This window comes from Sarcophilus harrisii, chromosome 3, assembly GCF_902635505.1.
Source record: "Sarcophilus harrisii chromosome 3, mSarHar1.11, whole genome shotgun sequence".
NCBI classification, from domain to species: Eukaryota; Metazoa; Chordata; class Mammalia; order Dasyuromorphia; family Dasyuridae; genus Sarcophilus; species Sarcophilus harrisii.
Genome location: NC_045428.1, coordinates 203,080,927 through 203,096,508, shown reverse-complemented (window position 1 = coordinate 203,096,508; position 15,582 = coordinate 203,080,927). Strand labels below are relative to the sequence as shown.

General features: G+C 32.7%; 1 long non-coding RNA gene across 1 annotated transcript in view; it reads left to right on the top strand.

Annotated features, from left to right (window-relative positions):
- Window positions 1–14,061, top strand: part of LOC116422310 — a 129,262-nt gene extending 115,201 nt beyond the window's left edge. The window contains exon 3 of the long non-coding RNA XR_004232900.1: window positions 13,111–14,061. This is a non-coding gene — a long non-coding RNA (uncharacterized LOC116422310). The remainder of the gene's footprint in view (window positions 1–13,110) is intronic.
- The last annotated feature ends 1,521 nt before the right edge of the window (window positions 14,062–15,582 follow it).

Sequence of the window (15,582 nt, the reverse complement as noted above, 5' to 3'; positions counted from 1 at the left end):
TAATCACTTGACATTTATTTAACATCAACATGAGTAACAATTACTCCAACCTCGGCCTTTTTTCTGGTGTCTCCCTATTTATTAGTTAGTTTGACTTTGTATTAGTCTATAGTTTCAATGTTCCAGATTATAGTTTTTTTTATTCAATTGTTTTCAATCATATCCAACTCTCTGTGACCCCCTTTGGAGTTTTCTTGACAAAGATATGGGACTGGTTTGCTATTTCCTTTTCTAGTTCATTTTATTGATGAAGAAACTAAGGCAAATAGAGTTAAGTGACTTGCCCAGGGTCACACAGCTATTAAAGATCTGAGGTCACATTTGAATTCAGGAATATGAGTCTTCCTGGCTCCAGCCAGGCTCTAGCCACTGTGCTCCTAGCTGCCCAGTTTACAACTAGATTAGCTGAAATTATTCAGTGCACATATAACTTTTATTTTTTATTTTATTTTTTAGTTTGTTTTTGTTTTATTTTTGCTGGGATTTTTTTATAGCTTTTTATTTACAGGATATATGCATGGGTAATTTTTCAGCATTGACAATTGCAAAACCCTTTGTTCCAATTTTTCCCTCTTTCCCCCACCCCCTCTCCCAGATGGCAGGTTGATCAATACATGTTAAACATGTTAAACCATAAGTTAAATACAATATATGTATACATGTCCATACAGTTATTTTGCTGTACAAAAAGAATCGGACTTGGAAATAGTGTACAATTAACCTGTGAAGGAAATCAAAAATGCAGGCGGACAAAAACAGAGGGATTGGGAATTGTAATACATAGCTTTTATTGCAAAGCTATCTTTGATCCAACTAATAGATTCTAACTCCAAAAGTCAGAAAGCCCACACATTATTTGACAGAATAGAGTTGGTAGGGTAGGTGTGGCAATTTTCTGCAGTTGTCTCTAAACGGGACAAGTCTAACTGCTTCAGATGAATGTTACTCTTTTCATTCAATGAATTAATTCAACAAATTCATCACATGTTTTGTGCCTGCTATTGTACAAGGTACAATGGTTGTTGTAGTTGCAGTAGGAATAGGGGCCAAGAGATAGATGCTTTCTGGCAACCCATAAACTTCTCAGAGGTAGGAAAGAAGGTGAAGTTTCACTGAAGGGATGGCAGAAAGGCTGTCAATGACCCTGTGGAAATAATGGATTTTTCAGCAGCTAAAGGGGCTAATGATTTTTGTCCTGCTTAGTTTAGACGATCCTAAAGTCTAATACTCATTATTGAAATAGAAACATATCATTCATTTTATTTTCCATTGGCATTTGATGGATTGAAAACTATAATATCATATGAATTTTAAGAAATGGTTAGAAGTTCTTTCTATATGTACAAATCTTTAAAAACAAATATCTTCCTCCCCCCATTATTCCATATAATGACTATTTACCTATACTGAATTATACCCCGAAAACCAAAATAGTTTCTGTAATAAAATGATACAGGCAGTCAATATATGTTTGCATAGTTTTTAGATCAATTTATAGAATAAACTCATCACATTCTGTATCTCAAATTCACGATCAGGCACAGACACCTAATTTACAAACAGCACACCATTCTAAAGCAAATAGAAATAGGTCCAGAACATGTCCACTGCCTAGGATAGAATTTAGAAGATAAATGGAACTTTATAGGTCTTCTAAGTTAAGTCCCTCATAGGAAAAATGATGTTCATGGGAAGGACCTCATGAAGTGATTTGTCCAAGAGGTTTGTCCTAGGAAAGATGGGCTTCCTAACTCAAGTTCTCTAACTCCAAATCTAACATGTTTCTACCAGTCCATAAGAGATCACTGCCAGCAATTTTCAGCTGTTGGGGTGAGACAGTATGACTGGATTTGGAGATAAAAGATCTGTAGTACAAATCCCCCTTTCGATACTTACTACTTATGTATCTTTGAACAATTTACTTAGCTACAATAGGCCTGTTTCCTTATCTGTGAACCTGAGGAGATGGAATTGGTAGCCTTTAAAGTTCCTTACAGTTCTAAATCTCTAATCCTAAAAGCCTTTCCATTTCTTCATTCATGTATTCATTAATTTCTTCATTCAATCACCATGTACTTACTGAAGACTTACTATATCCAAGGTATTTGGTAAATAAATAATGACATAAGATGTAGTCATATCCTTGCCTTCAAACACCCTACAATCGACTTGGAGAGAGAACATTTAAGAAGTCAAATAAGAGTACAAGAGATTTCATTCTTTAATTATCCTCTCCTCTTTCTTCTCTTCAATTCCACTTCTCTACACTCACTAAAACCAAAGAAAGGGATGCAGATAGAACCAACGTACTTTATTTCCCATTTTCTGTTTCATCTCAAGCTCAATATTATATTAATATACTGAGTGGTTTTAATAAAGGTTAACTAAATCAACCAGTTTTCTTGGTAAGTAACATAACAAAGTAGTATTTAAGACTTTCCAGTATGTGTATGTTATTGCTGTCTAGTAGTTTGGTTTTTATTTTTTGAATTTTTCAATTGTGACTCCGTTTGGGGCTTTCTTGGGAAAAATAATGAAATGCTTTGCCATTTCCATCTCCAGCTCATTTTACAGATGAAGAAACTGAGGTAAATAGGATGATATGATTTGTTCAGGGTCAAATGCTATCTATATATATATCTGTCTATTATTTTTTTTTCAAAAAAGAGGACATTCTCTAAATGGTTTTTCAATTAGAAAATAGAACTTTAGAGTTCACCCTAGGCCCAAGGCTGTCTGGGAAGCTTCCAATGAGGCTCTTTTAAGATACTATATTTAGACTTTTAGTGTGGTTCCCAAAGTCAAACAAACTTGCCCCTATAATTACAAGCTAATAAAACACATAAAAGATTTAAGAGTTATTTGTATACATATTGATTCCATATATAACAATTAGGAATCTGGGTATCTCAGTTATTTCTCAGTCATGTAGCCTAGAGACCATAACTACATTTTATTTGGACTGTGCCTTTCATTTCTTTTCCTTTATTTCCTGTCTTGGAAAGAATGAAAAAAGATGTAAATTAGAATCATCAGAATGACTGGCTGAACTTTAAAGACACGTGAAAGATTTGTATATTAACTTCTCTGGTGCCAAATACTAAAAGTTAGTCAATAAACAATTTTAAGTCCCTACCAAGGGAGTTATGAATCCTTTTCTCATGATTAGGGTTGAAGTTTTTGGTGAATTTCAATGAAATTTGTGTGAACTAGTAAGTTTTCTATTAGTATAGTGGAATTGAGTTTGAAATGTAAATACTCATCTCAGAAAATTACTTGCAATGAAACAAGAAACTTTAAAAGGATGTAAAATTGTATGGAGTGTTGCAAAATTCTATTATAGTTTAAAACCACACTAAGAGTTTTGGGACATCATGTATTACATAAAGTAATGAAGTTTTTTGCTTATAAAAAGAACCAGTTACTTACAAGAGGCCTTTTTTTCCTGTCCCTTAATATTTACAAAAATTCCTTTTAAGTTTTAAACGTGAGAAAACAGCATACTTAGATACCTGACAAAAATTTGTCTATTCATTTAAAGAAATGTTGAGAAACCTATATTGTAAAGTTGAAGAAAAAATGTTTTAAAGGAATCTCTGGCAGCTCTGGCTGATTCACATTCACTCATTCAACATTATTGAATACCTACCCTGAGCAAAGCAAGATTCTCAATGCTATTGGGATTAAAAAATGAAGTGTTTCTTGCCTTCAAGGGATAGCTAGGTAGCAGAATGGGTAGAGTTTTGGGCCCAGAGTCCAAAGGACCCGAGTTCAAAATTGGCCTCAGATCCTTACAAGCTGTCACTCTGAGCAAATAATTTCATCCTATTTACCTCAGTTTCCTCATCTGTAAAAATAAAATGAGCCAGAGAGAGTGGCAAATTACTCTCCTGTCTAAGCTAAGAAAACCCCAAATGGAGTCATAAAAAGTTGGACACAACTTGAATGTCTGAACAAGAACAAAAACAAATGCTTGCTTTGTCACTTGGATCTCATTCCTTTTTCTATTTTTTTCCTTTTAGCCATGAAAATGATTTTAGAATTCATCTAGTTTATTGTCATTCATTTAAAAAACTTTTTGCTGATATTTTTATTTATAAAGCATCTTAATCAATAAGATAAACAAAGAAAAATTAGAAAGAAAATTCTACATAGGCTATAAACTGCCCATTTAGGCTCCTTTACTGAGTCATAAATTCACAAAGTAGTTGTGAACTTCACCATTGGTCAACAAGCATTTATGGAGCACCTACTATATATTGTGAATCCAAATACAAGGAATGAAACAGTCTTCCCTTCAAGAAGCATTATTCCAGCTCTTTCTTCTGCCATAATCCAAGGTTCCAAACTTATTATCCAATATAGATTTGAGGTGAATGGAAGAGCAAATTGCTGATGGATCAAAGAATCATAGATTTAAAATTAGAAGTATGCTCATACCATGCTCTCCACTTTACAGGAAATTGAGGCTGAGAGAAGTTATATAATTTGACTGGAGTCAAAAAAGAATGAGGCTGGATTTGAACTAAGGTTTTTCTGAGTCAAAACTCAGCATTTTATGCACAGCTCTGTCTAGTTTCAGTTTTCTACAAGTCTCTAGGTGTTTATAAAATAAGGTTCTTAGTAGTGGGCTAAAACAGTTGGTGGATGCTATTACTGAGAGCAATGCAATTGTCTACTTAGTATCAAGAGGCAAAAGGCAACAGAAAATAATTGTATTTTTGACTCAATAAAGTTGATTGGGGTGAGGGGAAGGATGAATAGAAAAAGAGGGATCTCTAATGGAAGTTTGAAAACTGTCTCCAGTATTCAGCTTACAATATTCTCTCAACCTCAAAATATATAAATCAAAAAGTCTGCTTTGGCATACTTGTCTTGGAATATTGCCTCCAATAAATGCTATTTAAACTTAGAGTCCATTAGTTAGATGGCACATAAATCTTTCAAAAATAAGTGTTACTATTCCTTCTGCATTCTATGCCAGGGCAGTAGGGAGAGAACTATACTAGATATCTTTTTAGGGGAAATCCAGGTCTTTCTGAGAGTGATACAGCAGCTTTAAGAACACTTTTTATACTACATTTGAATCTACCCTAAGCTTTTTTTCTGTCTTATTCATACGTTTATATTTATATATCATTAGAAAATGGGCTTCAAAGGGGGCAGGAAAAGAGAAGGAAAATGCAATGACATTAGAATTGTGGGGTAATATGAATTTTATTGCCCCAAAATTCAAATTCTAACAGAATACCCTAAATTTTGAGATTATAAGATTATTTATTTGAAGTAAAAGTAGACTGTTGTGGCCATTTTACATGCCTTGCTTTACAAATGAGAAGAAGGAGGTACATAGCTTAAATCAATAACTCTAGTAAACAAGCATTTATTAAAGACTTACTATGTGAGAGATATGTTGTTATACATGAGACTCAAGGATCAAATGTGACCTGACTAATCACACTCCTGAGTGAGACCTGAAACAAGTTAAAATATACTTGGAAATTATTTAATAAAATAAATAAAACCATAATAAAATATAGATAATATTACATTTTAAACTTAAGTCAATATATAGCCAGTGGGGATTCTTATACACAGGTTTGTTGTTCAGTTGTTTTCAGTCATATCCAACTCTTCATGATCCACTTGAAGTTTTCTTTTTTCTTTTCCTTTTTGGTTTATTTATTTATTTTTAATATACATTGCTTTATGAATCATGTTGGGAGAGAAAAATCAGAAGAAAAAGGAAAAACTATGGGGCAGAGGGAAAAAAAAAACAGAAAAAAGAAGTCAACACAGCATTGCTGATTTACATTCAGTCTTCATAGGTCTTTTTGTGGATGCATTTTCTATCCAAAGTCTATTGGATCACTGAACCACTGAAGAGAACCAAGCCTTTCATAGCTGATCATTGCGTGTTCTTGCTGTTATTGTATACAGTGCATTCTTGTTTCTTCTTGTTTCACTCAGCATCAGTGTATGTAAATCTTTCCAGGACATTCTAAATTCAGCTTGTTCATCATTTTTTACAGAACAATAATATTCTATTACCTTCGTATACCACAACTTATTTAGCCATTCCCCAATTGATGGGTATCTACTCATTTTCCAATTCTTTGCTACCACAAAAAGAGCTGCTACAAACATTTTTGCACATGTGGGTCTTTTTCCCTCCTTTATGATTTCCTTGAGATACAGACCCAGTAATGGCAGTGCTGGGTCAAAGGATATGCACTGTTTGATAGCCCTTTGGGCATAGTTTCAATTTGCTCTCCACAATGGTTGGAGAATTTCACAACTGCACCAACAATGAATTAGTGTACCAGTTTTCCCACATCCCCTCCAACATTTATCCTTATCTTAATCTGAGAGGTGTGATGTTGTACCTCAGAGTTGTTTTAATTTGCATGTCTTTCCCACTTGAGGTTTTCTTGACTAAGATAGAGTGGTTTGCCATTCATTCCTTTTCCAACTCATTTTATAGATGAGGAAACTGAGACAAACAGGGTGACATAACTTGCCCCAAATCACACAGCTAGTAAGTGTTTGAGGCTAGATTTGAACTTGTAAAGATTAGTCTTCCTGACCCTGGCCCAGGACTGTATGCATTATGGAACCACCTAGCTACTTTATAGAATATCCCCTGACCTCGAAGAGTTCATAATCTAATGGGAGAGCCAACATGCAAATAACTAGTGCCGTGTCTCAAATCTTATAGTTTCAGACAGTGACAGAATTGGAATTAGAACTCACTTTCTCTAATTCCAAATACAACACTTTCCCATTGCAGTGCAAATTCTTTCTTAGATTATCCATGTAAGGTCTTTCCTTTTCACTGTAACAAAATGTTTCTAATAAAACATTTTAAAAATGTTTTAAATTGGAAGAAGGGAAAAAAGCTCACATTGTGTTGGTCCTTGGGAAACCTAACAGTGAAATGCCATTATATGTCCATTAGCATGTCATTAGCTTGGGCCTCTGCCCTGTCTGTAAATATATATGCCTGGTTGAAGAGTGGTGCCTTCTTGGTGGTAGAAAGTGAAAAATAGTTCAGGGCTCAAATTGCGTGGGAGAGGGTAGAAGGAATTTCTATTCTAAAACTGTCTTTAGGACATTTGGCCATTATGCCTTGGAAATCTATAAAGCTGTCAAGTCCTCATTGGTAAAATTTAGGATTGTTCCCCCCTTGCCACTGTAACCTAAAGATTTCACCTAAATGGAAGTTCTTGTGTGATAGAAGCCATAGAACATTTCAAATCAGAACACCTCTTTTACATTCAGGACAGAGCAATTCATAGAATATACAAAAAGGAATATGGTCCATATGACATATTAACATTATTACTAATTTCCTATTGGCTGTGCATGGGGACTGAGATTCCTAAAGATACAACTAATGTCTTGAAATATATGCTAGCATCCAGATAAGGTAAGATCCCACAGTTCAATGAAAAACAAAGAAAGGAAAAACTTGCTATCACATAAAAGAAGTTTTCATATTTTCTGATAGGTTATGTCCTAGAAATTTATCCTCAAATTGGAGAAAAATAGAATGGTAATTACCCAAGGTAATTAGTAATAATAAAGGGAAATTAAAAGTTTTGATTATTTTTCCAATTGTCCTACATTGATGACAAGTGCAAAAATGATTATTTATGCTAATTTTCACTCTAAACAAGATGTTTAATGTATTGTTTTTTATAATGAAGCATAAGCACAAAATTATTTTTAAATGGCTGAATTGACATGCATTAGAAATCTATAGGATTTTGTTTTACTTTGTTTTATACATTATATACTTATTTGCATGATGGAAAAGAATGGTATAATTTGAAAAGAGTATAGGTTTCAATCTTTACAGAGAAAATTTCCCGCACAAATTAGAATACAAAAATCAGTGAAGTATCTAAACAGTGTTTATATATTTTAATTGCTTTCTTATTTTATTTGCAAGGTTTTTTTTGCCCAAATCAATATATCAATTCTATTACAATTCAAATGAATATTTTTTGTGCTAATGGCTCAAATGGTTTGATTACCAATTAATTCACAAGCATTTAAGGACTTCTTTTAACAAGTAAATACATTTCCTTTTAGTCCAAAGTGGAATGTGACATATAAACTATAAAAAGGAAAATCATTCTCCATTAATATTGAGTGCTGACAAAACTGAGTGTATGAAAAAAAAAACAAAGAAACTACACCATTTATATAGTACATTTAATATTTTTATATTTATATTTAATATTTATATAGTACATTTAATCTTCATAACAAACTGAAGTTTTAAATGGCTTGCCTAGGGTCACACACATAGTATGTGTTTAAAGATGGATTTGAATTCAGTTCTTCCTCATTCCAGACATAGCACTTATTGAATTAATGAATGTGTTAATTAATTAACACTGAATAGGATAGCTACTTTGTGGATCATCTATGAATATATTTTATTTTTAACCAGTTTTTCCTTATAAGTCAGTGGATTTAGAGATAATTTTTGAATTCAAATCTTGGTTCTGCCACTTCTTGGCTCTCTGGATCTCTGTTTCCTCAATGAGATGGTTGGATTTATTTAAATCGATCTTGATGATCCTTTCCAATGAAACACTTCCTTTGGGCTCTTACAGCTCATAGTGAAGCATCAATTTGGATCACAATGGGATAATGACAGCTTTTTCCTTGGGGTTCTAAATGCTTTGAAGTTTCTCAAAGTCCTTACTCCTTGTGTGGAGATCTTATAAAGTTCTCCTCTGGTATATATAGATCTTTATGGTGCCATACACAATCAAGTCTTGTCTTCAGGTTACCTTTTCTTGATACATCTAATTTGTCCTGCTCTTCTGGGGTCATAATCACCACTGCCAATTCTTCTGACCTCTCAACATTCAGATAGTCATTCTGTGTTAGGAATGGGTGGAGTAGAGAGGAGACCAACACTACCAAGTAATTTTATATCAAGGGTTGGTTGGCTACAGCTGTTTTCACCATTATGACAGCCTGATTGATATTTTGATGGTAGATTCCAAACTAAACTAGCTTACCTTTTAATCAGCCTACTTAGGGTAATATTGACCACAGACCATTTCAGGGGTGTTTTCATGTATTTTCATTCAATTCAAATATACTTTACACTTCTAATTGATTCAATAAGGTATCTAGGAAGTATTTATCCCTAGTTTAAACCTTTGATTAAGTAACTCAATCAAAGAAACATTACAACCTAATATAGATATCAGGGCTTAGACCATCTTACTAGTTGCATTAATTAGGGTTGACACCAAGATTTAAATTCTATGAATCCCAAGGCATTTCTCTATCCTACTAAGGTTTATGCAAAGGAAATGGAAATATATTTTAATATTATCCTAAGAAAAACACAATTAAGAAGGAAAAAATGCTGGTGCCCCTCCAAAAATATCCCATACAGTAATGAGATTCAGGTCCCCATTCCTGTTCTATGGGTAATTATCTATATTATCCCGAACAAATCATTTAACCTTTCTGCTTCTTCACTGAAAAAATGAGGAGTCTGATTTCTGAGATTCCTTTCAGATTTAAATCTATGATCCTATGAATTTGACATAAATAAACCATTACATCTTGGTTTGGCATAATTAATGTTTGCTCACTTTTGAATTTGAGAAAAATGAGTTTTTACCATTCCATCTGTGATCACACTTAAGTCAAAGCAGAAAGAAAAACATTGTTTTACATAGTTGAAAATGTGCATTAAAAATCAGTTTTATGGCTTTAGGTAGGTACCCCCTTGAGAATATAGACCTTGGAAAAAACCTGAAAATGACCCCAATTTACCAAATGCTTTTTCTCTTGCTTTTTTTCAGGTATTATGTCTTGATACATCAATTTGGTGTATATTGAAGGATGTGTGTGTGTATGTGTGTGTGTGTGTGTGTGTGTGTTGGGGGGAGAGTAGAGGACATTTTCAGACTAGATGTGTTGACAATGCCCTCTACTGACTAGAGTTAGATATGACTCACTTATTTATAGGTCCATTGCTCCTACTAAGGAAGAAGACAATTTTAGGGAATTTACAATCCTGAGAGATGCTGAAAAAAAGTGGTTGCAAAACCCAAACCACATAAAATCAACTTGATTTTTGAGTTTATAGGGAAATATGGAAACAACCATATTTCATCCTAAAAATACTGAAGCTACAAATCTTTCTTCAAACATGGAAATGATTGTTCTCCCGATTTGAAGAGAAGCAAATTTCTAGCTGCTGAATTTCTCTGCTTAGGCTGTGATTTTCAATGGTTGTGTTGGGATAGATAGGCTTTCAGGTACTTATATCATCACTGTTAAGTGCCCAGGATTTTATGTGATAGACTTGTCTTTTCCTTCTAGGATCCCATTACTGAAAATCGTTAGGTAGACATAAGGTAAATGGAAGTAAAATGATTCGAATGAAATCCTATACATGTCTGTATCTATAATTTCATTTTACTTCTATGTATTTTACATACATGTAATCTTTATATCATATTATGTATACATAAATATATATATGTACATATAAATTTCTTAAATACTTTTACAATAAGAAAAGTTATTTTTATGGCTAAAAATCATATTTTCAGAGAATTGATAAAATATTAAAATTGATAAAAATTTAAATTTATATTATTAATTAATTAATTTTAAATTGATAAAATTTTAATAAAATAATTATTATTATCATAATTAATGAAGAATAAAAACAAGCAAGAAGCTTAAAGGTTTTCCTTTCTTCTTTATTTAGCTTCAAGGTAATTAAGATCAAGGTGAATCACATTAAAACATTATTGATGAAACTCTGAATTGGTCCACCATCGTAGAAAACAATATTTATTAGGCAAGGAAAATGATTAAATTGTTCCAACTCTTTTATCCAGTCATCAAACTATTGTTTATATATCTCAAGGAAGTAAATCAAATAAAAAAATAAAGGCCTATTATTTAGGATTTTAAAATTTAGCATCAACTTTTGTCTAAACAAAAAAAACTAGAAAAAGAAATATTTGCCCATTAATTGATTGGGGAATGGCTAAACAAATTATGTGATAAGTATATGACATAATTTTAATATGTAATAAGGAATTCAAAGAAATGTAGGAATATATTTGTGAACAGAGTGAAGTAAGAGAATAATCAGGGTTATTTACAATAATTTTTGTGGTTTTTCAGTTATTTCTAGTTGTGTCTAAATCTTCTAACTCAGTTTGGGGTTTTCTTGCCAAGATACTGAAGTGGTTTGAAATTGTCACATAGCTGATAAGTGTCTGAGGCCAGATTTGAACTCATGAAAATGAGTCTTTTCCATGCTTTATCCATTTTGTCATCTACTTACTCATATGATGACTACTGTACTGTTACTGAAAAGAATACTTTAATGAAACTAATCTTTTGAAAAGTAGAAAAAACTGTTGGTTCTAGAGGGAAAAAAATCATTTAACATGTTTCTCCCATAGGAGAGAGGTGGGAGCTTCAAATGTAGGAGAGAATATTGCACACATTTTCCAGACACATTTTGGCAGGTGTTTTTGTTTAACTTTGTTGTTATTATAATGAGAGTTCATTTCTGGAATTCTTGTGTTGGAGTAGGATGGTGTTGGGTAGGTATGTTATATGTAGAAATGACTGGCATGTAGAAACAAAACATTAATAAAATACATCAGAAATTTTTTCAGGTTCATCTCTATGAATTCCCCAGCCTTCCTTCTTTGTCTCAAAATGTCTTTGTGTCTTTATGTTTTCTTTCTTCTTTGTATCATTCTTTCTTCTCTCCTCCATTTTGCTTAAGATGAAAGATTTTTCAAGGCAACTTACATCTCTGCTTTTGATTCCATCTCTTTGTGATCTTTCCTAGATGCTGTTCATTAAGCATTCTTTCTCCCTCTCCCATTTTCCATTTCTTCCTATCGGCTTCTTTATCTTTCCTTACCATATTATTTGTAAGCATAAAGGTAGTACAGTTCTTTTAATGGATACACTGTCTTAGGCAACATAATTGGCAATATGGGATAACTGAAGTATGCCCTTCAACATGGTGACTTTTCTTGCTAGGGTTTTGATATATTGCCATTTGGTATAAGAAATTAAATGGTAATTTTTTTTGAGTTTTGCAAAAGCCACAAACAACAAAAAATAGATACAATTTCTTTTTTAAAGTTAAAATTAAAAGTTAAAGCTTGTTTAAAAAAAATGAAAAAGTTAGCAGATGACTAGCACAAAGGCTAGTATTTTTATTTATCATTGACCTACTCCCCATCTTACAATGAAATATGAAAACAACCATCCAAAAAGAGAAAAAAAGTCAGGTTTCTCTGCTATGAAGAAAAGATCAAAAAATAATATGTGGATTTTCCTGATTGTGATGGTACCAGATATCCAAACCCAGGCATGTAAAAGAGTTAACTATTAAAAGATCTATGAGTCAGTAAGTACAAATTGTCTCTGAATTAATATAAATTGCAGCACCATGCTCCCTCAACATGTTTTCATACATGACCTATATGTATCTTTGTGGCTGAATAAATATTACCTTTCTATATCCCTAATATAGTGCTTAGTATTTAACTAGGTAGAGAATCATAGTTTTAGAACTGAAATCATAGTTTTAGACCTTAGAGACTACCAAATTCATTCTCCTTATTTTACAGATAAGGAAACTGAGACACAAAGTTGTCAATTGACTTGCCCAGAGTTGCATCAGCTAGTAATTGAATCCAGGGTCTTCATTACTCCAAATCCAATGCCTTACTATCAGATCATGCTGTCTCTGAGTATGAGGATGACAAATATAGTCCTTCGTCAGAACCTTAGTTTTAAACTGATAGGACCTACTATAAGCTAGATCCTTTAATGAAGTATCTCCATAGAAGTATCAGGATAAGTCTATGTCTGAGATATCTACTTGGACATAGATTATTCATAGTCTTACTTAGACAGAGTAACATTTCAAATATGTACTACATAAGGATTTCTTATCACCAAATGAAGATGCATAAAAATCCAATTTCATTCAGGAAATTTTAAGTTTCATCTTCAGATTCAATATGAGAGCTACCTTAAATAGATATGACTTAACACATGCAAAAATGTCTTTTTCAGAGAAAGCTGAGAGGAAAGATCTAAATAGTAGATGCTGATGGACAATCTGGAAGGAAGGAAGCTATCAGAAGATTTTGGAAATGATTGTCACTGACTCCTCTTCACCAAAGAGATAAGTGAATGTGACTGGTTTAAAAAATGCTAAGTTCAGTAAAAGAACACTTGTGGATGAAGAAATAAATCTAAAATGTCTCTGTAGGACAAAAAATAAACTTTGATTTGGTTTGCTTTTAAATTCAAGTCATATTTATACCAAAACCCACAAGCTTCCTCTTAGTTCTAAGAGCAAATACAAAATCCTCTGTCTGGCATTTAAAGTCTTTCCCATCTTGACCCCCCTCCTATCTCTCTAGTATTCTTACACTTTAATCCCCTCCATGTATTCTACATTAGGCTCCATTTTTCTCAGCTATAAAATTGGGAGAATTCTACTTCACAGAGTAATTGAAGATCAAATGAGATAATTTTATTTAATTGTGCTTTGATAAACATAAAACTCTTGTGTTAAAAACAATAGCCAGCATTTATATCACAGTTAAATATTTGCAGAGTTATTAATATTACTGTATAGATATCTGAATCTCCTTTCTATTATCTCTCTTATTCTCATTCCCCAACAAACTCTTGCCCCCCCCCAAAAAAAAAATCACCACCTCAATAGCTTTTATCAGCATAGGAAAATTACTGTTTTCTTCTTCCCCCTTTATTTTTTCTTTCAATTTTCTTTAAGGATCAATATTTTTTAATCCATATATACTTCTAGACTGTATTGTTTATGTCATAGTACATGTAAATTTGGAGAATAGGGATTATGTTTATTTTACCATCATTAGAATCTCAATACAATCCTAGCTATCAAATTTACTAGCTTTGAGACTTTAGGAATCATTTTAACACTCTGGGTGACAGATTACTAAAAATGAGGATGATAATTTGTGGAAAGCTCTTTAGTACTCTTTAGTAAAAATGTTAAATGAGGCAAGTAGATAAAACACTGGACTTGGAGTAAAGAAGACCTGAATATGAATCTTCCTTCAGAAACTTACTAACTGTGTGATCTTGGGCCAGTCACTTAACCTCTCAGCCTCAGTTTCTTTATCTGTTAAATAGGTATCATAATAACACACATATCATAAAAATTCTTACGAGAATCCAATGAAAAACTTCACAAACAATATAATACTATATACACATGAGCCCTGATGTTGATGTTAATACACAGATCAGCATCTGGGAATGTTGTGGGTGATAAGAATGAAGTAGGGAAACTTATTATAAGTGTCAGCTACTTACAGTAAGATTGGCCAACTTTAATTAGATATTCCAGTATGTATTTTAATATCTATATTTTCAGAGGAAAAATTGTTAAACTTTGCCAATTAAAAAATCAAAAGGAAATTACTTCTTCAAGGAAACTTGAAACATTTTTTTAGGAAAGCCTGGGATCTTCTAAATTAAATGTTAACAATTCTCAATCACATAGTAATACAGCAATTAATCTTTGAATTTTTATACTTTTGTTTATCTGCTTTTTCTCTCTTTGGGAATATTTCAGATATAGTTGCTACTTAAAGAATCTCATCGAAGGAAGAACAATAGGAAAACAAAGTTTTGGTTTTGTTTTGTTTATCTAGAGCATTTGATTTTACTGTTTCACTTAATTAGTTAATCTAGTCTTGCATTTTAAACAATGGCTCCTTGAAAAATATAATCACCTCTGCAAAAAAGAATATGAAGATTTGGGAAATAATTTTGAAACTTTGACTCCCCACTTTCGTTTTATATCCTAAAATTCCAAATCCCACTTATTTCACCTCTATACCTTTTCCCTCCTCTCTATTTCCCCTGCTAGTACCCCAATCATGGCTCCCATTACTGCTCATCCATGATATTACAATATTCTACTAACTAGTTTTCCCTTCCTTAATCTCTCTTCTACAATTCATTTATCACATGGGTGCCAAAATAAATTTTCTTCTACATATATCTGATCATATTCTCACTCTGTTCAAAAACCTTTAAGGACTGCCTATTGACAACCAGAAAAGTTCAATTCAATTAAACAACTCAAAACTAAGTTCTTGCTATATGTAAGACATTATGTCTGGTATTCAAGTCCCTGGACAATCCACAGTCATGCTATCTTTCTACTCTTATCCCACTTTTCTGACGTCCACATAATCTCTGATCCAGCCATACAGAACTACTCTTTCTCCATAATATACCCTATATTTTTTCTTCCCCCTATGTTTGCTCTTACCTTGACCTCCCTCTTTTTCATTTGTTCAGTCTCTACCCATTTCTAAGACCAATTTAAATGTCAATTCTTCCATGAAGCTTTCCCTGACTCCTCCCCTTACCCATCAATAACTACTGTCTCCATTAGATCTCACATAGCATTAAAAAAAGATTTTCTAATAAAATTGTGTGTTACAGTTATCTGTTTTAGTACAGTTGGCCCTTTCACATTGC